Here is a 23,451-nt window from a genome sequence, read left to right on the forward strand (position 1 = left end):
ATAGCAGGAGAAAAACTAAGGGGAATTTAATGTTAGAGTAAAGGCTTTGGGACAAAAGAAGAGAAAAAGAAAAAGAAACCTTTTAAATAAATCCTATGGTTTTACTGCCATACTGTTATGTTCCAGTCCATAAAGTGCATGTCATGTTTGAAAAAATAGTGTCAACCTTTGGAGCATTTAATACACAATGTAAACTTGGCTTCACTCTGTCCTGGAACAGACTGAACTCATGTGAAGCCAAATTTCAGATCCAAGTTCAACTGGAAAATTAGAACTTCAGTCTTTTAGCAAAGGCATATCATGAAGTCAGTTTAATTGCCTGCCATCGTTGCTGTTTCTGTAACCATGTCAACAAAATATAAACAATAGTAAATGTCATTATTTAGGGTGCTTAACTCATCAAGATACCAAAATTGTATGGAAAGGAAGTACTTTGGTAAAGGAAATCAGAGTGGAAGAAGAATTTCAGAGACAACAGGTCTTTTGTGGCAGAGGCTGACCATCCAGGTTAGATTTCTCACTCAGAAGGACCTTTGGAGATCTACCATCCACTGACATCATCTGCATGCAGCATTTGATGTAGACCTGGACCTTGGACAGTAGAGTACTTTATAACTGTTGCCCATTGCAAAGTAAGTATCTTAAGAAAAATCACTCCCTTGTATGTGTCTCTTGTAAATTTTTCAGGCTATTGACTATTTATTTACCAAACAGATCCATCAACATTAGTGGGGTTTTACAGAATAAAAATAAAGTAGAAACCTGAAAAGTTTTATTCATTATTTTTTTAAGTATCAGGAATTAGTACACAAATTTTCCTAATGTACCAAAGGCTGATAGCAGAGTGCAGTCACTAACCCTATGTCTTTTTTTTTTTTTTAATTTTTTTATTTATTTTATGATAGTCACAGAGAGAGAGGCGCAGAGACACAGGCAGAGGGAGAAGCAGGCTCCATGCACCGGGAGCCTGATGTGGGATTCGATCCCGGGTCTCCAGGATCGCGCCCTGGGCCAAAGGCAGGCACCAAACCGCTGCGCCACCCAGGGATCCCTAACCCTATGTCTTTCCATCACTCAGACAACTTCTCCAGAGACATTTTTTCCACATTTTTTTCCACATTTCTAACCAAAATATGCTTACATTATTATTAGTGATTAGCAATTTAGCATTTATCTATTGACTTTGGTTAGGCCAGATGGAGATAGATCTCTTTCTTCAAACTGTCTTTCCTTATCCTCAAGTAATTATGTAACTACTGACTTATTGAATTAAATAGCTAGTGTTTACATCATCATAACTATATGCTATTGTTGACTATAGCACCAAGCATTGTACTGTAATTGCATTTTTAGTTGTACAAACTTATTTTCCTTAAATCAAGAATTCCCTCCTTTTCTCTTATCTTTTTCCCCACCCCCTTCCCTCTTTTCTCTTTCTCTCTGGATGTAATCACCACCAAATCAAAAACAATAATCACCAACAAATCACTTCTCCTATTATTTATTTACTAAGTCTCTTATTTTCCTGAAGCTTGTTCTCCCTCCCTAAGATTATTTTAAAAATCTACCTGATTCCCAGTCACCCTAAAGTTTCTCTTCCCCTTTCTCTTGGGTTAGATCCACCTATTCCTGTATCTATGTCTTTCTCTATCTTGGTTTACATTACTACTTCAGTATTACTACATTACTATATTACTACTACAGTATTAGTTAATACTTCAATTATTCATTAAAAAAGGAGTGCATAGGGACAATATTTTGGGGGCCTTCACATATCTGAAATATGTCTCTATGTATTGTATATACTTGAGTCAAGTATCCAGCTATACACCTGCATTTTTCAGAATTGTTATAGTAGTTTTTTTTGAAGTATGTATCATTCACTTATTTCTTAAAATAATTTTACCACCCGGGGCATCTGGGCAGTTCAGTCAGTTAAGCATCCAACTCTTAGTTTCAGCTCAGGTCACGATTTCAGGGTTATGAGACCAAGCCCCGCATCAGGATCTGCCCTCAGCACAGAGTCTGCTTGAGAGTCTCTTTCTCTCCCTCCCTTGCCTCTCCCCCAACTTGCATGTGTTCTCTCTCTCTCTAAAATAAAATATTTTAAAAAGATAAATAAATGATCTAATATGTATGTATATATCTAATATGTATGTATGCATCTCTAAATAATCTATTGTTAAGTTTTGCCATTTTTGAATTTTAAAAAGCAGAATTATGAGAATTATTTTGCAGCTAACTATTTACTTTCAGTCCTGTTTTTAAGGTCCATTCATATTGGTGCACATAACTTAGAGTTTTACATTTTTTCATTGACATATAATAATTCTAGTATTGAATCCCTACTGGCATTCAAAAGTTGAATGGATTTTTTTTCCCATCATAAACCATACTACTATGTCTACAATTTTCAACAGTGTTGAAAATATATATTGTTGTGTTTCAAGAATATATAAAGGAATGGAATCCTGGGACCATATGATGAGTACATGTTCAACTTTACTAGGTAATGTGATACTATTTCCAAAGTGGTGGTAAAATATATACTCCCATGTTTTGTTCATGTTAATCCTTCTAATTGCAGATACTTGTTTTTGCCCGGCTTTAAAATTTTTCCCAATCAATCCTGCAGGAAATGATACCTTATTTTGGTTTTAGTTTGTAGTTGCCCAATTGCTAATGCAATTGGGCATCTTTTCATATTCCTACACATTTTGCATGCCCTATTCTGAGAAAGACATCCATGTATTTTACTCATTTTACTGTTAATTTGTCTATTCTTATTTATAATGAGTTCTTTATTGTAGATATGAAACTTTTTTTAATTTAAATTCAATTTGCCAACATATAGTATAATACCCAGTGCTCATCTCATCATGTGCCTTCCTTATGAAACTTTTATCAATTAAATGTACTGCAAATTTCTTCCCTCAGGTGTGATTTGTCTTCTCATTCTATGCTGTTGTTTGATAAACAAAATTCTTTAATGTAACTTAATTACATTTAATGTAGTTAACACATTTAATTTAATCAATATGTTTCTTTTTTGTTTGCGTTTATTTTTTTCAAGAACTCCTTCCTCATTCAAAGATTAAAATGAGGATAAAGTATTTTTAAAAGGGCTTAATTTTTTTCTGTCACAATTATATTTGTAATTCATTTAGAACTGACTTTCTTAATAATATGAGATCATCTAAATTACTTTTGTAGGAAGAATAATATATTTTCTACTTCTCTTTCAACCAACATTGTTTGTTAGATACATTTTCTTTATTGCAGCATTGTTTAACGTGCATTTTCTTTACTGTATAGCATTCAATATTCTATTGAATGTAACAATATTTATTTATCCCTGTGGGGGATACTTTAGTAGTTTTCAGCTATTAAGTATAGTGCTTCTATTAGGATTGTAAGACATATCTATTTCTGAATATTTGTATTCATTCTGGAGGATGTATACAGTGGAGAAGAATTGTTGTGTTACAGGAAATATATGTGTTATCTATGTAATAGCCAATTTTTCTACAGCGATGATACAAAATTATCTTTCTACTTAAAATGTATGATAGTTTTGCTTTACATGCTCACAGACACTTGATATTTTCAGCTTATTTCATTCTAGCAACTCTGGTAGATGGGTAGTATTATCTCAGATTTATTTGAATTTGTATGTCCTAATAAACAATGATGAACACCTTTTCATATTTATAAACATTTGGATATCCTCTTGTGAAATGTCTTTGGACCATATTTCTATTTTATAGTATCTTTTTCATATTCATTTAAGAGTTTATTCAATATTCTAAATCTAAATTCTTTGTTAGATATATGTATTATATTTCTCTTTTGCTGTGGCTTTCCTTTTCAGTTTCTTACTGGTGTCTTTTGATTAATAGAACTTTGAAAACTAATAAAATTCAATTTACAATTTATTTTTGATAAGCACATTTTTTTGTTCTTTTTAAGAAACCTTTATCATTCCCACCTGATGAAATGTTCTCTTATTCTTTCCTCTATAATTTGCATTATTTTATCATTTATTTTTAAGTCCTCAAATCAACTAGGACTGATATTTTTTCATAAATGATGTGACATAGAGATTTAAATACTTTCATTATATGAATAGTTAATTGAGCACCATTTATTGAAAAGATCAAGTTAACCACTGACAATAGTATTTCAGTATTGTTTTTGTATTTTCTGTTTCTAAACTGTTCTATTCCATTGCTGTTTTTCTACTCTTGGTCCAATACCATGCTGTCATCACATCTGGTATTAGTAAACTTTCCATGTTTTCTCTCCTTCAAAACTGCCTTTATTATTCTTGATTCTTTGGATTTTCATATAAATTTTAGATGATTTTGTCAATATCTGCCACAGAAAAAGTTGACATTTTCACTAGACTTTAGGTCAATATATAGATTGATTTGATGGAGCATTGCTGTATTACAATATTTTCTTCCAACCCATGAATATTGTCTATCTCTCCATTTATACACATTTAAAAAATTTCCTTTAATAATGCTTCATAGATTTAAGCATAGCATCTTATGCATCTTGTGATATATTTATTTCTAGATTATTTGATATTTTTATACAATGTAAATAACATTTTCATTTTTGTTTCCTTTTAATTTTTAATGGTACATAAGAATTAGATATTGTATTTTGACTGTGAAGATAAGACAAAAAATTAAATTTGCTAATTAATTCTAATAGTTAATTCTAGTCACTACTATTAGATTTTCTAGGTTCACAATAAGATAGTCTTCAAATAATGACAATGTATTTCTAATCTTTATGGTTAATTTCTTATCTTTGGTTTATAGTACTAGCTAGGATCTCCTATATAATGACAATTAGAAATTGTGACAGTAGCCAGTTGTGAATTGTCTTTCATTTTTCCGAGCTCAGGATGAATATTTTTAGTATTTCTCATTGAGTAGTCTAAATTAAATTTATTCACATAAAGTTGTTTATATTTTCCTGTTATATCTTAGCTATCTGTAGAATCTATGTTCTTGATATTGGTAACCTTTTCTTCTCTGCTTATATTTTGATCAGTCTTGATTAGTTACAGTTTTGTTAATTTTATTTGAGGTATATAGCATAATGACTCAATATTTCTATATATTGCAAAATGATCACCACAGTGTTTAGTTAATATCTGTCACCATACATAGTAACATTTTTTATGTGTGATGAGGAAACTAAAGATCTTTTAAATATGCAATATATTTATTAGCCATATATTACATCCCGATGAGTTTTTTTTTTAAGATTTTATTTATTTATTTATTCATGAGAGAAACAGAGAGAGAGGCAGATGCATAGGCAGAGGGAAAAGCAGGCTCCTCGCAGGAAGCCCAATGTGGGACTTGATCCTGGGACTCCAGGATCATGTCCTGAGCCAAAGGAAGACCGCTCAACTGCTGAGTCACCCAGGTGTCCCTGAGCCACCCAGGTGTCCCCGCATGAGTTATTTAATAACTGGAAGTTTGTACATTTTGACCTCCTCCATTCATTTTGCCCACCCCCATTACCCCCATCTTTGGCAATCAGCAATCTGTTCTCCGTATCTACAATTTCTTTTAATTCCACATGTAAGTGAGATTATATGCTATTTGTCTTTCTTTGATGACTTATTTCATATAGCATAATGCCCTTAAGGTCCATTCATGCTGTTGCAAATTAATTATTTTGCTTTGTTTTGTTTTGTTTTTTACTAGTATCTTAAGATAGAATTTTGAGTTACTGATTTTTAATCATTCTCTTTTTAACATATTTATTTAAAGCTATACATTTGTGAAATTTTCCAAATTTCAGGAAATTAGTGGTTTTCTATTATCTTATTTTTATTATTTTCTAATTAATTCCATTGTTATCATTGATTAAGGCTTTGTCAATGGCCTCAAACATTGTGGGTCTATTGTATATGTACTTGAAAACATGTATATTGCATGTGCACTTGAAAAAGTATATATGAATTATGTTGCTGTTGTATATAATATTCTTGATAAACCCATTTGGCCAAGTTTTCAAAAGTTTTTGTTTAGATTTTGTATATTCTTGTGAATATTTTTTCTATATGTTCCACTAACTATTGAGAGGTGTATTGTAATCTTTCTCTATATTTACTGGTTTATCTGTTTGTTTGTTTTTTAGTTCTGTCAATTTCCAATAGTTTAGTAATACTTTGTGTGATTCAGATTTAAGATTGTATTATCTTTCAGTTGTATTGATCCTTTTTTGTAGAGCTCTATTTTGCTCAAAGTCTATTTTGTCTAATATTTCTAGAGCTTCATCAGCTTTATTTTTGTTAGTATTTGCATTGTATGTGTTCAGTCCTTTTGTATTAAACCTTTTAATGTCCCTATATTTAAAGAGTGACTTTTTAAAGCATCATAGAGTTGGGTTTTGTTTTATTTTAATCCCACAATCTTTACTACTAAGAGTAGTAATTACTGACATACATGTATTTATATTTATCTTCTTACTATTGTTTTTAATTTGGTTTATCTATTTTTGTGTTACCCCTTCCCCTGTTTTTGGCTTTATTTTTGATTAATCAAGAACTTTATTACTTCCTTTTACTTCCATCAATTTTTAATCTTTGTTCCTTTAGGGATTATCTTAGAAATGATAACATACATTCTTGTTCTGAAGGCTTGTAATATATCCTTCTATCCTTTTAGAGGTTCCTAGCATCTGTTTTTCAATAAGAATGTAAAATCAAAAATATTTCACATAAATTTGTTTTTTCCTTCATTAACATGTGGATGTATTAAATGCAAGCCTCACGTTTAAATTTACTTTGAGTCAGATCTTGCCATAGTACATAAATGTCACATTTATAATTTCATATAAACTTGTTTTCTTATACTTAAAGCCCATTAATAAAACAATAGGTAGACTTCTGTTTTGTAATATGGTTTCTTTTCATCATTTAAATAATAACCTGTAGAACTACAATCATTGTATAAATTTTATATACTCTTTCTTATTTGTGCAGGAAAATTAAAGTTTTCCACTCTAATCCTGTCTGATTAGAAATAGTAAAATAAAATGGTGAGTCAGCATTTATGATTTATGTTAAACAGAACCAATATTTCTTTCATAATTTTTATTTAATTCTATAAACTCACACATTTCCAACAAAATAAATATTTCTCACCATCAAGTAGTCCTAATGACACAGAATGTTTCAAAATCTTAGAAAAATAGCCTAACAATACAGCAAGAGTAAGAGGCCATAAATAAGCAAAATAAAAATTTAAATGATATAAATTATTTCTTTAACTTATCTAGCACAATAAAAGTTAAAAACCCTGGTGAGGCTTAGCACACTTAAATATCTTTAGATATTTGAAAGTAGATTCTATATTTTAATGATCATTCAAGTGTTCTTTAGATGCCTGATAATATGACAATATAGATTCTTAATTTAAGAAATATTATAAAACTAGTTTATATTTAATATTTTTATTTTAATGATTTACACCTCAAAAAAATCATGGTTTTGAAATGTCATGTAATTACTCAAGATCAATTATATTGACCAGTTGCATACATGGAAAGATATGGAGCTGTTTGCTTATCATTTCCAACTTTAAGAGTAATAGTCTTGACCTCTTTGATTCAAATATTTTGTCTGAAAATTGAGATTTGTATCATTGTAGTCTTTTATTTCCTGTTCTTTTTCTGAGAGATATATCTAAATAGAGATGTAACAGGAGCCTCTGGTATTTTTAGCTTTGCCTAAGGCTACAAGTAGAAGTAAATATAATATGGTATGAGTTAAACTGTTAAGCTGTGTCACCACAGAACACAATGGAAAGTAAGTTTTATTAGTCCTATGTTAAATCTCCTCCCCCCACAACCACACATCAAACATACAAACAACTCCATAAGGTAGAAACAATATGATATTTGGACATCCCTGCCCCCAGACTATTTTCTGGATGCTATAGAGCCATTTTTTAAAAGGGGAAATATTAAAACTGAAAATAGCTTAGAAAATTATTAGTGTTGGTAAGTTTTCTTAGAACTTAGAAATCAAATTTATGGGCTCATATGGCATTTCAAAAAGTAACCAAATTTTTTTTGTTTCCCTTTTTTGAAAGATAGACTATAGTTAAAAGTTTGAAGAAGTACAATTTTTTTTAAGATTTTATTTATTTATTCATGAGAGACACAGAGAGAGAGGCAGAGACACAGGCAGAGGGAGATGCAGGCTCCATGCAGGGAGCCCGATGTGGGACTTGATCCCGGGACTCCAGGATCAAGCCCTGGGCTGAAGGCAGGTGTTAAATCACTGAGCCACCCAGGGATCCCGGAAGCACAAATATTTTAACACTACTGTTAACATACAATTTGTGAACAATGAAAGTCCATTGAAGAAATGAAAAGTACACCTTGCTGAAACATATGTACTAATGATATAAAGATGGACAATGCATAAAATTGGCAGTATCCATAAAGTTATGATATATACTTTAATCTATTAAAAATGGTAAACAAAGAAATGTCTGGAGGTAGTGCCTCTAGGCACCACTGACATTTACCCTTCAGATTTAGGTTTCTACTCTCAGAATTAAAAAAAAAAAAGAAATCACTATTTTATTGTCAAACTCATTAGTGCTTGTGGAGTCTCATTTCTTCATCTCTCTGTATGTTTCAGTTTATTGAATACTTATTTTATGTCCTCTGCCTTTAACATTTGATGATTCTTCTTATTTTCTTGTCTTTATAGCTGTTCTCTCTTTGCCTCTTTTTCAAGTTCCTTATCTGGGTTCCAGAATATTGAGAAGACACTAAAATTGTGCCTTTGGCCATATTCCCTTGTTTCTTTAAGTCTGTTCTTCTTAAGAACCACCTAAGGTCCTCAGGATCAATTCTTCTCTGTTCTTTGTGTTCTCTCTTAGCTCTCACCAAGAATCTCTACGTGGATATTCTTTAAGAATCCCAATTCAACCATTATAAATTTAATTCATCTGCCACTCCTGAATTGTAAAAACATTCTTGCTCTTCCTTTTCCTGCTGACACACCTGTCATCTGAACTCTGGAAACTCAAATTCACCATGGGTACTTTCCCAATGGCTGACAATAGTAATCCCCAATTTCTGTCAATTTAGTATTGCAAAATTTCACTCAACATCAGTCATTCCTTTTCACTCACATTTCTCCATATTTGTTTAAGTCCTTGTGATAATTTGTCTGAAACACTACAATTGTCTACTAGCTGCTCTTAAGGGTTCTAATCTCTATACTTCAAAATTAACTCTATATAATGACAAGAAATTTTTTAATAATGTAATTTCTTCTTCAAAAACACTTTATAAGCAGGTGCATATTGAGTAAGTATATATGATCATTTATTCCTTGTGGGTCTGGCAGTCAGAATCAACATTATGAAAACTGGTATGAACATACTAGTAAAGTGCATTTTTTAAAAAATCTAATAACATCTAATTGAGGGTAAACCAGTTAACAAAAGGCTTTTAAGGAATTTTTACATTAAAATAAATTGTGAATCATCCATTTTTAAAGTGAAGAACTCTGCTTTTTGAACATAACTTGCCTTTGAACATAAAGGATTTATAGTTATAGTGTCTTTTTATCACCCAATGTGATAAGATTTTTTTTTTTTTTTTTTTTTTTTTTTATGATAGTCACAGAGAGAGAGAGAGGCAGAGACACAGGCAGAGGGAGAAGCAGGCTCCATGCACCGGGAGCCTGATGTGGGATTCGATCCCTGGTCTCCGGGATCACGCCCTGGGCCAAAGGTAGGCACCAAACCGCTGCGCCACCCAGGGATCCCTGTGATAAGATTTATATGAGCTATATTGTATTTACTTTGCAGTGATCACTGAATTTCCTTTATTGCCTTAATTTCTAAGTATGATTATTGCAATCATTTCCAATTCATACTCATGACATAAAAAGTATGAACATTTACTATTTCTTACATTTTTTCAAGAAATTTAATATATATTATTTTAGCATTTCTAATAACCTGTGTGATAAGGAAACTAAAATGATAATTACAATCAAATGACTTGCATTTTATTTTTTTATTTTTTTTAAATGACTTGCATTTTAACAAAGAAGTTCTTTATACAGATCATTAAAAGCATGTGACATTTTTAAGAGAGCTAGGGATAGAAAGACCAGAGAGCTGTCACTATGTGTCATAGTACCATAGTCACTATCCGGAGATCAGGTACACGGGAGAAAGGAACTGCTACCAACTTAATGGCTGCCACTATCCAGAAAGTTGGTAATGAGGGAAATGAAATGTAGAGTACAACCTCCCCAAAAAACACTGGCAAAAGGAAAGGGAATGGCTTTTACCTTCCTTCTGCCTTCCAAAAAAATCACATGGTTGCCATCTCATTGGCAGACTTCAATCACACTCTCGTGATGGAGTCTGGCAAATTTACTTCTCAATCTTTTAATATATGGAATATAAAAGAAATAGTAGAATAATGGATATTGATTCTGGCTGCCAATAGGCAATGTCTATCACATGGGGTAGACTTGATGAATTTGTGTTCTGTGTCTAACATTCCTTCCTTATGAGCAGCCAATAATAGCTGTGCCAGCTGTGTTCTGCACATTCATACACTACAACCCAGGCTTCACTCAGTTCTTTTATATTATATATGGAATTAGCATTAGGGAAGTCAAGTAACAATATAAAGAAAATCTGTAACCATGATAGCTTTATACCAGGATTTTCCAGTAGAACTAAAATGTAAGCTGTATATGTACTTTCTTAGTAGCCAACGTAGAAAAAATTAAAAGAAACAGATAAAATTAATATCAACAATATATTTTATTTATCCTAGTATATACCCAATGATTTTAAAATATAATTAATATAACATTATAATGAAATATTTTACTTTTTTCATATTGTCTTTGTAATAAAGCATATATCTTATGCTTCTACTACACCTCTTCTGGGTGCTAAATTTTCAATAAAGATATTGAGTTGTATGTATTTAGATATCATAAAATTTATAACTGAAGTAATAAATTCACATATTCAAGTTGTTCCAAAAATACTGGCATGTTTTCAAATACTGACCCAACCCTCCTACCACAAACAAATATTTGTATGGGATTGATAAAGCTGTTTTATTCTTCTTGCATGGATTGATTTGCCTTTAAAATGAGTATATCAGTATATAGACAGAGGATGCCCCCATCCCAAGATGCCTACATCTTAAACTTTGGAATCTCTGAATATGCTATTATATAGCAAAGGAGAATTAGTATTGCAGATAGAATAAATGTTGCTAATCACCTGACTTTAAAATAAATAATCCTGGATTATCCTGGTAGGTCCAGTGTAATCACAAGTATCCTTAAAAGTAGAAAGGAAAATCAGATGAAAAGATGGCAGCTTAACAAAGTCTCTATTCAATGCTGCTTAGCTTTAAATATGGAAAAATGAGGCCAAGGAAGGCCTCAAAAATTTATGAGGCAAGGAAAGCAGGTGGTTTACTAGTGGGAACTAGTATTGAAGTAGGAAAACTTAAAGTGTAATTGAGGAGTTTCTGGAGACTAACTGTGAACAAGTCTGAGAATTAAAAACTCCAAGGAAACCCAGTACTACGAGGGACATAGTAACTTGTAGTTTACCTCCAGAAGCTATGATGTTCTCATAGTGAATATCAGAGGAAAATCTCCTCGTGCTTCCTGAAGTGGTGGTGGGATATAATTCCATTTTAAAATATGCCAGAGCATTTGGTTCTTCTTAACCAGGCCTGCCCTCAAAGAAGCTGTTTCACCAGAGCCTAACTAACCTGGGTAAAGGGAAATAACCAACTCTAACCCCTTAACATTCTCCTGCCCCATCCAAGTGGGGGGAAAACCCGATAAGCATTTGCAAAGTTCACAGTACAGGGACACAGGCTCACTAAAAGACTGAGGTATAATCACAGAACTATAGAACACTCTCCTCACTTCATATTTGCAGCACATCACTGAGGATCTATTCACTAGAGTTCCATTTACCTACTATACTATACAGCTTTCAACAAAAAATTATGAAACATATTAAAAGACAAAAAATACAATTTGAAGAGACTGTGAGAGCATCAGAACCAGATACAGATAGAGCAGATATGAAGGAGAAATAAAGACTTTCTCATATAGAAAGACTTTCTCTCCTTTTTTTCTTAATAATAAATTTATTTTTTATTGGTGTTCAATTTGCCAACATACAGAATAACACCCAGTGCTCATCCCATCAAGTGCCCCTCTCAGTGCCCACCACCCAGTCACCCCCACCTCCCGCCCTCCTCCCCTTCCACCACCCCTAGTTCGTTTCCCAGAGTTAGGAGTCTTCATGTTCTGTCTCCCTTTCTGATATTTCCTACCCATTTCTTCTCCCTTCCCTTCTATTCCCTTTCACTATTATTTATATTCCCCAAATGAATGAGACCATATAAAGTTTGTCCTTCTCCGATTGACTTATTTCACTCAGCATAATACCCTCCAGTTCCATCCACGTTGAATCAAATGGTGGGTATTTGTCATTTCTAATGGCTGAGCAATATTCTTTCTCTCCTTGAAAAAAAAGTCAAAAGAAGTTCTTCAGAAAAAAGGAAAATGATATAAGTCAGTAATTTGGATCTACATCAAGAAGGAAGAACATTGGAGAAAGAGTAAGCTTCCACCTTAAGAAACTAGAAAAACAAAGCCAATTAAGTCCAAGATGAGTAGAAGAAAAGAAATGGTAATTATTAGAGCAGAAATCAGTGGAACTGGGGAAAAACAGGAAAGCAATAGAGAAGATTACAATAAAGCCAAAGCTAATTATTTGAAAGATTAAAAAAAAGATAAGTATTTGGCCAGGCTAAGAATAAAAGAGAAGACATAAATTACTAATACCAAAAATGAAATAGAGGACATCATTAAATTTTGCATAAACATTAAAATGGTAATGAAGGAATATTATGAGAAACTTTATGCCCATAAATTGTATAACCTAAACAAAAGGGATAATTCCTTTGAAGAAACAATCATCCAAAATTCATATAAGAAACAGATAATCTGAATAAGACTATATCTATTAAATTTAATTGAAATTAATAACCTTCCAAAAAAGAAATCACCAGGTCCAGACAGGTTCACCCATGAATTCTATCAAACATTTAAGGAAGAAATTTATGAATCTCTACAATCTCTTCCAGAATACAGAAGTAAAGAAGTACTTCCTAACTTATTTTCTGAGGCCAGCATTCCTCTAACACCAAAATCAGACAGAGACATCACAAGAAAATTACAAACCAATATCTCCCATGAACATAAATGCAAAAATCCTCATGAAAATATTAGAAAGTTGAATCCAACATTATATAAAAATAATCATATACCACAATCAAGTGGGATTAACCCACATATGCAAGGCTGACTCAATATCTGGAAATCAATCAATGTAATCTATTATACCAACAGACTGAAGAAGAAAAAACACATGGTCACATCAATAAATGCAGAAAAAGCATTTGATAAAAGCCAATACCTACCTGTGATAAAACTATGTAGTAACCTAGAAATAGAGGGAAACTTTCTCAACTTGATGAAGAATACCTACCACATTACTAGTTAGCATAATTTTTAATGATGAGAAACTTAAAACTTTCCCACTAAGATCAGAAACAAGGCAAGGATGTCTTCTCTCTCCACCCCTTTTCAACATCATACTGAAAGTCCTGGCTAAATCCAATAAGACAAGGAAAGGAAATGAAAGATTAGAAAGGAAGACATAAATTGTCTTTGTTCAGAGATGACATGATCATTTATGTAGAAAATCCAAAAGAACCAACAAAAACTCTAGGAACTAATAAATTGTTATAGCAAGGTTGCACGATACAAGGTTAATATAGAAAAGCCAACCACTTTCCTATCTATACAATGAACAAGTGGAATTTGCAGTTTACATTAGGCATTAGTTTACAGTTTACATTACATTGCAGTTTACATTACATTATTACTTAAGTATAAATCTAACAAAGTTGTATAAGATCTATATGAAAATAATTACAAAACATTGATGAAAGAAATCAAAGAATAATTAAAATAAATGGAGATATGGTCCATGTTCGTCGATATGAAGACTCAGCATCAAGATGTCAGTTCTTCCCAACTTGATCTATAGGTTCAATGAAATTCAAATCCAGCAAGTTATTTTGTGGATATCAACAAACTAATTCTAAAGTGTATATGGAGAGGCAAAAGACCCAGACCCAGAATAGTCCACACAATATTGAAGAAGAAGAATAGAGTCCAAGGACTGGCACTACCTGATTTTAAGACTTACCATAGAGCTAAAGTAATCAAGACAGCTTGACATTGGTGGGGGGTGGGGGGTGGGGGGAGATCAATGAAACAGAATAAAGCACTCAGGAATACTCAAATACTCACACAATATATTCAATTGATCTTTGAAAAGGGACAAAAGGCAGTACAATGGAGAAAAAAATGCCTTTTATTTTTTTTATTTTTTATTTTTTTTTAATGCCTTTTAAACAGTGTTGGAACAATTGAATATACACATGCAAAAAAACAATCTAGACACAAATTGTATATCTTTCACAAAAATTAAAATAGAGCTAAATGTAAACGCACAATTTTGTCATGATGGAAACTAATCTTTCCATATCAGGCTAAAATTCTTCTTTGACATTAAGAGGCAACTTAAAAACCTACACTATAAATTTGATATTTTAAGAGTTGGATTGACATTTCTTTCTAAATCTGGAAGTCTTTTAGCACAAAATGCACCCAAAATACTCAGTGAGTAGTGCCTCTTATATCAAATGACTAATTTAAGGCTAGAAACAAATTATTGCAAATTTCTGAACTTTGAATCAAATAATCTTTAATATTGTTAGAAAGATTTCTTTTGGATCATGGTTTAATTAAGATCTTTTGCTTTTTTGTAAGACAGTTTTTAATTATATATGTTGTAGTTTCATTGCAAAATATCCATAACTAAAATAATAGGTTTTTAAACCATCTTTCTCTCTAAAAGATGTTTCCTTTGAGTCTACAAGAATCTAAGCCATTTTAAAGCTGTCCAAAGTTATACTCTCAGGTTCTGTTAAATGTTTAAAAATTTTTGTTGGACATTAATCCTAATTCCATGTGACTAATTTTGTTGTTTCTTATTTAATTATTGAGGGGAAACTTCAAGTAAGGTCACTATGTATTTACTGATGTAGTAATTGCACATTTTATTCTCTTCAATTGACTTTAACATCACAATAATATAGTTTTTTATTTTGTTTTGCTCTACTGCAGCAAATTGCAATGAATGGCCAATTCATCATGAAATTTATGACATGCCTTTTATTGGCTTCTTTTTTCTCTACCATTCCGAATATAGTACTATCATCTTTATTTCTGTTCAATTCTGCATTAATGATATCTTTAGGTGAAGTTTAAAATTTGTCCATACTTTTTTTAAAGTAGAAAAACAATTTAATTATATTTTAGTTAAGATATTAGGCATTTCAATATATTGACAATATATGATTCCTTTACAAGAAATAGCCTACATTCTATCAAATTTATCATTTTTAAATTTTCTAACACATTAAGTGATTTTCATTATATACAAATATATTTACTTAAATAAATATGATTACTTAAATTTGTCCCTAAATTTCTCTTGAATAAAATTATTATATCTATGTCTTTTATTGTAAATTCAAAATGGCAGTTTGGCTTCATGGAACAAATACCATAAACACAAGTCAGACAGAACCACTCTTTATTGGCCAAATACATGAACTAAGCCGCAGTTTCTACAACTAGAATGTGGACAATAACATGTACGTTTGAGGATTATTGTGAGGGCTAATTCAAAGGGCACAGACCAAGCGCCAGCTCCTAGAGATCTAAGAATGAATATGATATGATTCTTTACCCAGTGCTCATAGTGTTGCAGAAAAATCAGATATGGGGGGGGCACAACTACACTGTGACATAAGTTATCTCAGGAATGTATAAAACAAGTAAAATAATAATTTTCAGGAAGGGATAAGAGAATATTTAAATTTCAACTAATCCCAGGGATGCCTGGGTGGCTCAGTGGTTGAGCATCTGCCTTTGGCTCAGGGTGTGATCCCAGAGTCCCAGGATCGAGTCCCACATCAGGTTCCTTGCATGGAGCCTGCTTCTCCCTCTGCCTATGTCTCTGCCTCTCTCTCTCTCTCTGTATCTCTCATAAGTAAATAAACAAAATCTTTAAAAAAATAAAATAAATTTTAACTAATCTGCAGAATATGTAGGAGTTGTGGTTTTGCTGGAGTAGATATTGGTATACAGGAAGTAGAGAAAGATGGAGATATATAAAGAAAATAGATGAGAATTTCAGAAAGGGAAGAAGGTAACTGAAGAAACCTGTGAACTTTCAAGGACCATGTGAAAATACATTAAAAATAAAACTGAGACAAATTTGTGAAGATTCTTATTTTTCAAGTCTTACTAAAGCCCAAACCTGACAAGTACAATGACTGGGTGAAACAGAACCTGTCAGGAAGAGTGAGGGGGACAGTGGAGAACAGCTAGTGCATGCCCCCATCTAATGGTGAGTGACTAACTCAACAGGAGACTACTGATCTGTGAGGACTCAAGCACAGTATTGTTAGACCTTCTGATTTTTTTTCAGAAAAACTGGCAATTCCAATTTTTATGGGCAGTTTGTCAAGAGTTATCAACAAATTCTAATATTTTGAAAGCATCATAAGTATTAAACATTTTTGTTGACTGAATCCAGTTTGGAGGCAACAGTTTTCAAACTCTACATAGACAATAAAGTGATTAAGGCTTGTAGGCAGGTATTGACATGATAGCATGTTTGCATACGGCATATGAATGATAGAAAAATGCCCTAAACTGCATGAAAGATAGAATTAATTGATACTCAAAGCAAGAGGATTATGTCATAATTGATGTAAAAGCAGTATAGCATTATAAGTGACAGAAGAACTGTGTTTGGAAGTGTAAACCACAAAACATCCAAAATAGAAACAGAATAGAGGGAATAGGTGAGAAGAAGACAGAAAGGCTTAACATTCCTAAGATTTGACTAACTGAGGTTATGGTGATGCAATCAACCAACGAATGAAGCAAGGAAGAGAAGAAAAGTTGAGAACTTGGAAAAAAATATACCGCGTTCTACTATTTAATGTATTACAATCAACATGGAACTATGAAGGCAAAGATACTCAATAAACAGTAATAAATGTTTGAATTTCAAGAGCAAAATGAAGTATGAAAATATTGATGTTTTAATTAATTTTAATTGAGATATAATTAGAGTAAAATATATCGTTCTAAGAAGAGAGTTCAAGAGTGTTGACAATGGGGCACCTGGGTGACTTAGTGGTTGAGTATCTGCCTTTGGCTCAGATCGTGATCCCAAGGTCCTGGAATTGAGTCCTGCATCAGGCTTCCCATAGGGAGCCTGCTTCTCCCTCTGCCTATGTCTCTGCCTCTCTCTGTGTGTCTCTCATGAATAAATAAATAAAATCTTTTTTTAAAAAAAGTGTTGAAAATTTATACAACTGTCTTACCAATATCCCAATTGAGATGCAGAACATTTATTACCTAAAAAGTCCAATTACCCCTTCAAGAAAATAACTTTCCTTCCAGGGTTATAGCTATTTTAATTTCTATCTCCATGAATTAGCTTGCCTGTTTTTGAGCTTCACATGAATGGAATCATATAAACTTTCGGGGTCTAGCTTCTTTCACTCAACATGGTATTTTTGACATTTAAAGCATGTGCATTAGAAGCTCATTCTTTAAAGTAGTGTATTGCTGAATAATATTCCATTCTGTTATTCTATAATACATGACTTCTCTTGATGGATATTTAGGTTGTTCCCAATATTTTGCTATTATAAATAAAACTGCAGTGAATATTTTTACACAAGTTTTGGGGATAGAAAATGTTCTTTCTTTTTCTGGAGATGTCTAACATGGAATTACTGGATCATAATGTAGGAGCATGCTCAGCTCTATAGTGACTGCCAACATATTTTCCAAATAGGATTGCACCCTATCACACTCAGAAAAACAAGGTTCAGCTGCTCTGCATACTCTTCACCATACATACTTACTGTTTGTTCATCTTCTAAATTTTAGCCACTCTACTGAGTGTGTAGCAATAGCTTATTGTGATTTTAATTTGCATTTCTGATGACTAATGATGTTGATCATTTTTTTCAGTTGCTTATTGGCCATTCTTATATCTTGCTTTTTGAAATAATTAGTCTTTTAACCATTTTTATTGCTTTTTTAAGCTATTGATTTGTAGGAATCCTTTGTTCAATGTATGTATTCAGAATTTTCCTCATAGTCTGTAGACTTTCCATTTTCTTAATGATATGTTCTGATAAGCAGATGTTTTTAATTGTTATGAAATCCAGTTACTTTTCTCTTTTATGTTTAGTAATTTTGAATTTTGTATAAATAATCATTTGCTTGTTCCATTTATGTTTAAAATCTATTTCAAGTTAATAGCTTGTTCTGATGAAGAAATCAAGGCTAATGCTTTTTTTCATGTAATTATTCAGTTGATTCAGCATTATTTCTTAAAAAGATTGCCCACTGTGCTTTTGTCAAAAACTATTTGACCTTATATTGGTAAATCTATTTATGTACTCTCTGTTCTGTTCCATTGATCTATTTGTCTATCTTGCATCAATTCCACACTAGCTTTATCAATATAGTTTTTAAAATGCAGACTTCTTGATGTATAGATAAGCTAATACACATATATTCTTCATATGTGTTAAGAGCAAACCACTCTGGGAAGAAATAAAACTAGGAAAAGAAAGGACATTGTAGTTCACCAAACCTTATGAAGCGAGTAGAAGAAAAGTTACCAAAGAAAATAAAGGGTACTCAAAAAGGTAAGAAAATGAGAAAAGTTATGAACATGGAAATCAAAAAATGAAAGAGTTGTGAGAAAAAAAGTTTCCAGAAGGGTCTCATGCTGCAGAAAGCCATATAGATGGTAATAAATAAACAAACAGTAAATAAATAAATAAATAAATAAATAAATAAATAAATAAATAATCATTTTGACAATTACATGAAGCCATTGATTACCTAAATGAAGACAGTTTCAGGATGGTGATGGCATATATTTATTCAATGGATATTTAGTGATTGCCTAGCCATTTTGCAAAGTGTTTGAACAAGATATACTGTCAGCCTTTCTGAAGTTTATGGTCCTGCAAACACACAGAAGTTATGTTCCTATTAAGGAAAGAAAGAATGGATAATGTGGAAAATAAAAATCCAAAGCACAAAGCATCTTTATAGGATGGCAGTAAAAGAAAGAAGCAACATTTGGTGGTTTTATGAGAAGATGTTGAGAAAGGGATTTTGTTTGTTTTAGTTTCAAGGCAGGGAATGTTTCCATCAGTTTTTAGGCAAAGTGGAAGGTAAGAGTAGAAAGAGAAAAACTGAAAAACAATCTAGGGAAATTGGAGTAATGATGGAATCCACATAAAGAAAATAAAATGACATTCCCTCAAAAAAGCAAAGGTAAGAATTAAGTTTTAAAAAGAAAGAGGGGTATTTATTTCTCAAAAATGCTAATGGAAAGTATTGAGGGATGAGCAGAAACAAAAGTAAAGGTGGGAAGAGTATATAACATCATTCCTGAGCTCTCTGTTCTTGGAGATGGAGTCTGCTGAAAGAATAGAACTAAAGCAATAGACCTAAAATGAGTGAAGAAAGGTTCTAAGAGCTATTTTGAGGAGCAATAGGAGGAACTAATTGAAGTAACTAAAAAAGCATAATACTCTTTTAAAAGACTCACCAAAATTCAGAGATCGTGCATTAAGATACAATCTTAAGGTACAGATGCACAATTTTCTCCAAACCCTTTACAGCTAGGAAAAAGAAGTGGGAAAAACGAAAAAAAAAAAAAAAAAAAAAAAGATTTGATTGATCCTGGGTTAGTTTTGATGGGTGTGTATAGTACAATGGGAAGGGCTGGAGAATTTGATTCTTTGGGGAGTTGTGTTTGAAGTGACGGCCAATAAGCTTTCAGAAATTGTTTGATGTTTAGTAATTGATATAATCAGTTTAATATTGAAAACATTTTAATAATATTTAGGAATTATCTTGTCTGCCCACAGGCCTAGTAGTTAAATACAAAAGTAGTTATTAAATAATAAACTAATAAGAATTTAAAATCTAAGCATTAGAGTCATAAGATTCTCTTTCTTTCTGTTATATTACTTTCTGAAAAGAAGTCTCCTCCAATGTTCTGTCTCCTATTAAAATATAATTTATTGAATAATAAGAGAAAATGATTTGGAAATTACTCACAGACCAGATTTGCTTGTAGAAAGAGAAATAGACACATTATTTTTCCAAGTATAATTTAGAGTATTAACAAAAACAATGAGGAAATAATAAATAAGCCCTAGCATATCTTAAACATAAACTAGCTAAAGAAGAGTTCACATACATCCCCACATGAATTATACTTCTTGGAGAACAGCTGAAACACCTGGCAAATTAACTTGAAAAGGAACACTAATATAGGAAATGCTGTTTGGAATTTGATCTCAAGAAATCTTGAGAAAATGTACTTGGGAAGGCTTTGTATACTTTCAACTATCTTGTGAAACTTATGTAAGTAAAAACTCATGCAACAAAATATCTAATATAATTATCCAACATCCATTTGGACTTCTCACTGTCTTCCTGAAGGCCTCAGTCCCTGAACCAAATGTTCTTAATATTTTCAATATACCAAGTACAAACATATGTGTATCATTAGAAAAAAAATAAACTACACTTATTCAGGACCCACTTCAAAATACTGAAACAAAACCCACAAAATATATCCCCTAACTCTCTTACGTTTAATAAAAGAATGTGTTCTTACACCCTTTCCCTCATATATTACTCTTTTCTCTCTTCTCTTCAGGGAATATGAATTCTCAAGCAAAGACAGAAGAGAAACCTTCAATCTTCTCCTTCTGAGCCAAGCTTATGTTCAGGACGACAAGCAATGAATTGTTGCTCCAGGAAATGTTCGATGGCTCCCAGTTCTGAACTTTTATTTGTAAACTGAAAGGCCTAGAAATCTCTAGGCCACTCTAGGCCTAGAAATCTTCTAGTAAGATTTAATGACTGCTTAAACAGCCTTAAAACTTGGTAACAGTGGGGCAGTTTGGAGTAGAGGTAGGAAAGAAAAAAAATACAAAAGTGCTTGAATTTTTGCCCATCCCTATACCCAACTGTTTTTGTGTTTCTATCCTGTTGCTCACTGGCCAAGAACCCCAATTCCTGAACTTTTTAAGCTTAGCCTGGAGCTGAGAAGTCTTTCCTTCAGCAGTGGAGATGTCAGATCCCAACACAGAGGTATAAGACAATTCACCAGACTGCAACGTGCCATATAGTTGAATGCTTTCCACCTTGACTACACAAGGAAGGTGTACACAGTAAGTTCCTCAGGGACCTGGGGTCTGCAGATTGTATTAAAAATCATGTGGAACTTGAAGTTCTCTGCCACTCACTAAATATGTGATCATGGAGAAGTTCATTTAGTCTCTGTGCTTCATCCAAATGGTATGAGTTTGCATAGTTGAAAATGACTATTGCCTATTCATTTCTATGTCCTGAAACATAAATCTGGATGTATTTTTGTGCATATAAGTGAACATTCATGTGTGTTCAGTTGCCCTGGATGCTCTTTACTCTGGTTTTCTTTTTACAAAGTAATCTTTTGATTATATCATCTAAGATTCACTGCTTGTAAGGTCTCAAACTGACCCTTACACTACTATTCATGTTAACCTAATCATTCTTTCATGGCAATAATTAACACAAGGGATGGTTTGATTAGTAGGACATTACAAATGTTTTTTCTTCTTAGAGATTCTAAATTGAGGATAGAAAACAACATCAATATTATCAGGCATAACCATTTTCACTACTTTTTTTTTTTTTAAATAGCATAGATCCATAATCTGGAATAGGCAAGGAAAGTTGGTTGTGTGGACTAGGGAATTTATCCAGGTATCTTAAACTGGAGACACCCCTTTGCCTCAATTACCTGCATGATTAAATGACATGCATTTTAACCTAAATTTCTCAGAGATTTACATTTATAAAGCAATTAATGCATTAATGTGGAAATCATTCCACTTTCTCTCTGACTCTTGAATGAATTATTCCTTTATTTAACAAAGCTTTAAGAGGGCTATGACATTATTCTATTCACTAGGGATTCTGTGATGAAGAAGATAGAAATATTTTTGCCCTCATGACCCAAATTCTACTTGTCTGGAGAGTTATCCTTGATCCTCAAATACAGGTACTGACTACATATTCAGAATACTTCCAGCACTTTGCATCTATCTCTATTAATTATTGAAATGCACAATCCATGAATCTCCATGCTAAACAGACTTCTTATTATATGATAAGTACATAATACATATTTACAATAGGAAGAATCAATGAGTGACTAAATCAAAGCTCTTAAGAATTCAGATTTATTGAGTCCCTATTTAGGATTTATTCCAAACGTTACAAAGCAAGAAAATATGTAAACAAAATATAAGGATGTGCTACTACTTGGTTAGTGGGTGGAAACATAGCAGTGAACATTAGTACAATCTCTGTCTTCACAGAACAAGCAGCTCAGCACGGAAAAGAGACAAATCAGACAATGGAAATACAGCACTATGAAACATGGAGAAGGGCACTTTAGAAGGGCACTGAACTCAGAATTTGGTAATCCGGAAAGACTTCTTGGAGGAAACATTATCTAAGCTGAGATCTGCAAGATTAGTTAGTAGGAGTTAGCCAGAAAAGGAGGTGAGAGGAAGAGAAAAAAAAACTGGAGCAGAAGCCTGCAGGTAATCCTATCCTGGCCAAAGATTTCAAAATAATTCAATATAGCTGGAGGTAGTCAGTAGTAGTAGAAAGTAATGAGGCCTTTTCAAGAGAGGGAGAGACACATACATAATGGTAGCAGAGTAGAAACAGAATGTAAATACTGAACAAGCGCACTAGTAGGTCTAGTTCTGGATGTATTTATATCTGCTACCATTTGTAGGATTTCCTGTTACTTGCAAGGAGATGAGAAATTTGAAATTCATTAAAAAATTGTATTTAAACATGGAAAAATTATTCAATTATAGACATTAAATAACTGAGTGAAAACTCCATATATGTCTGTCTTGCTTAAATGTATTTTACTTAGAATTTTGCAGATGTAGTGCTCATAAATTGTTAGGATCTAAGGATTTGATAGTACTTTGATGATCATTTAATACAACTGTAGCCCTAATCTAGAATATGATGATATATTTTGAAACAAATTATGTAATTCCTTGGGTAAATTTAAAATTTTTTAAAGAATAAAAGTTTTTTTGGTTATTGTT

General features: G+C 32.4%; 1 long non-coding RNA gene across 3 annotated transcripts in view; it reads left to right on the forward strand.

Annotated features, from left to right (window-relative positions):
• Nucleotides 1-23,451, forward strand: part of LOC112642764 (uncharacterized) — an 82,227-nt gene extending 58,776 nt beyond the window's left edge. The window contains exons 4-5 of one of the 3 annotated variants that reach the window (XR_007404026.1): nt 20,985-22,376; nt 22,696-23,451. This is a non-coding gene — a long non-coding RNA (uncharacterized LOC112642764). Of the gene's footprint in view, nt 1-20,984 lie in introns of all 3 variants that reach the window. The other 2 variants (XR_003125417.3, XR_004806972.2) reach the window with 2 other exon arrangements.

The sequence above is a fragment of the Canis lupus genome, chromosome 19 (assembly GCF_003254725.2).
Source record: "Canis lupus dingo isolate Sandy chromosome 19, ASM325472v2, whole genome shotgun sequence".
Taxonomy (NCBI): Eukaryota; Metazoa; Chordata; class Mammalia; order Carnivora; family Canidae; genus Canis; species Canis lupus.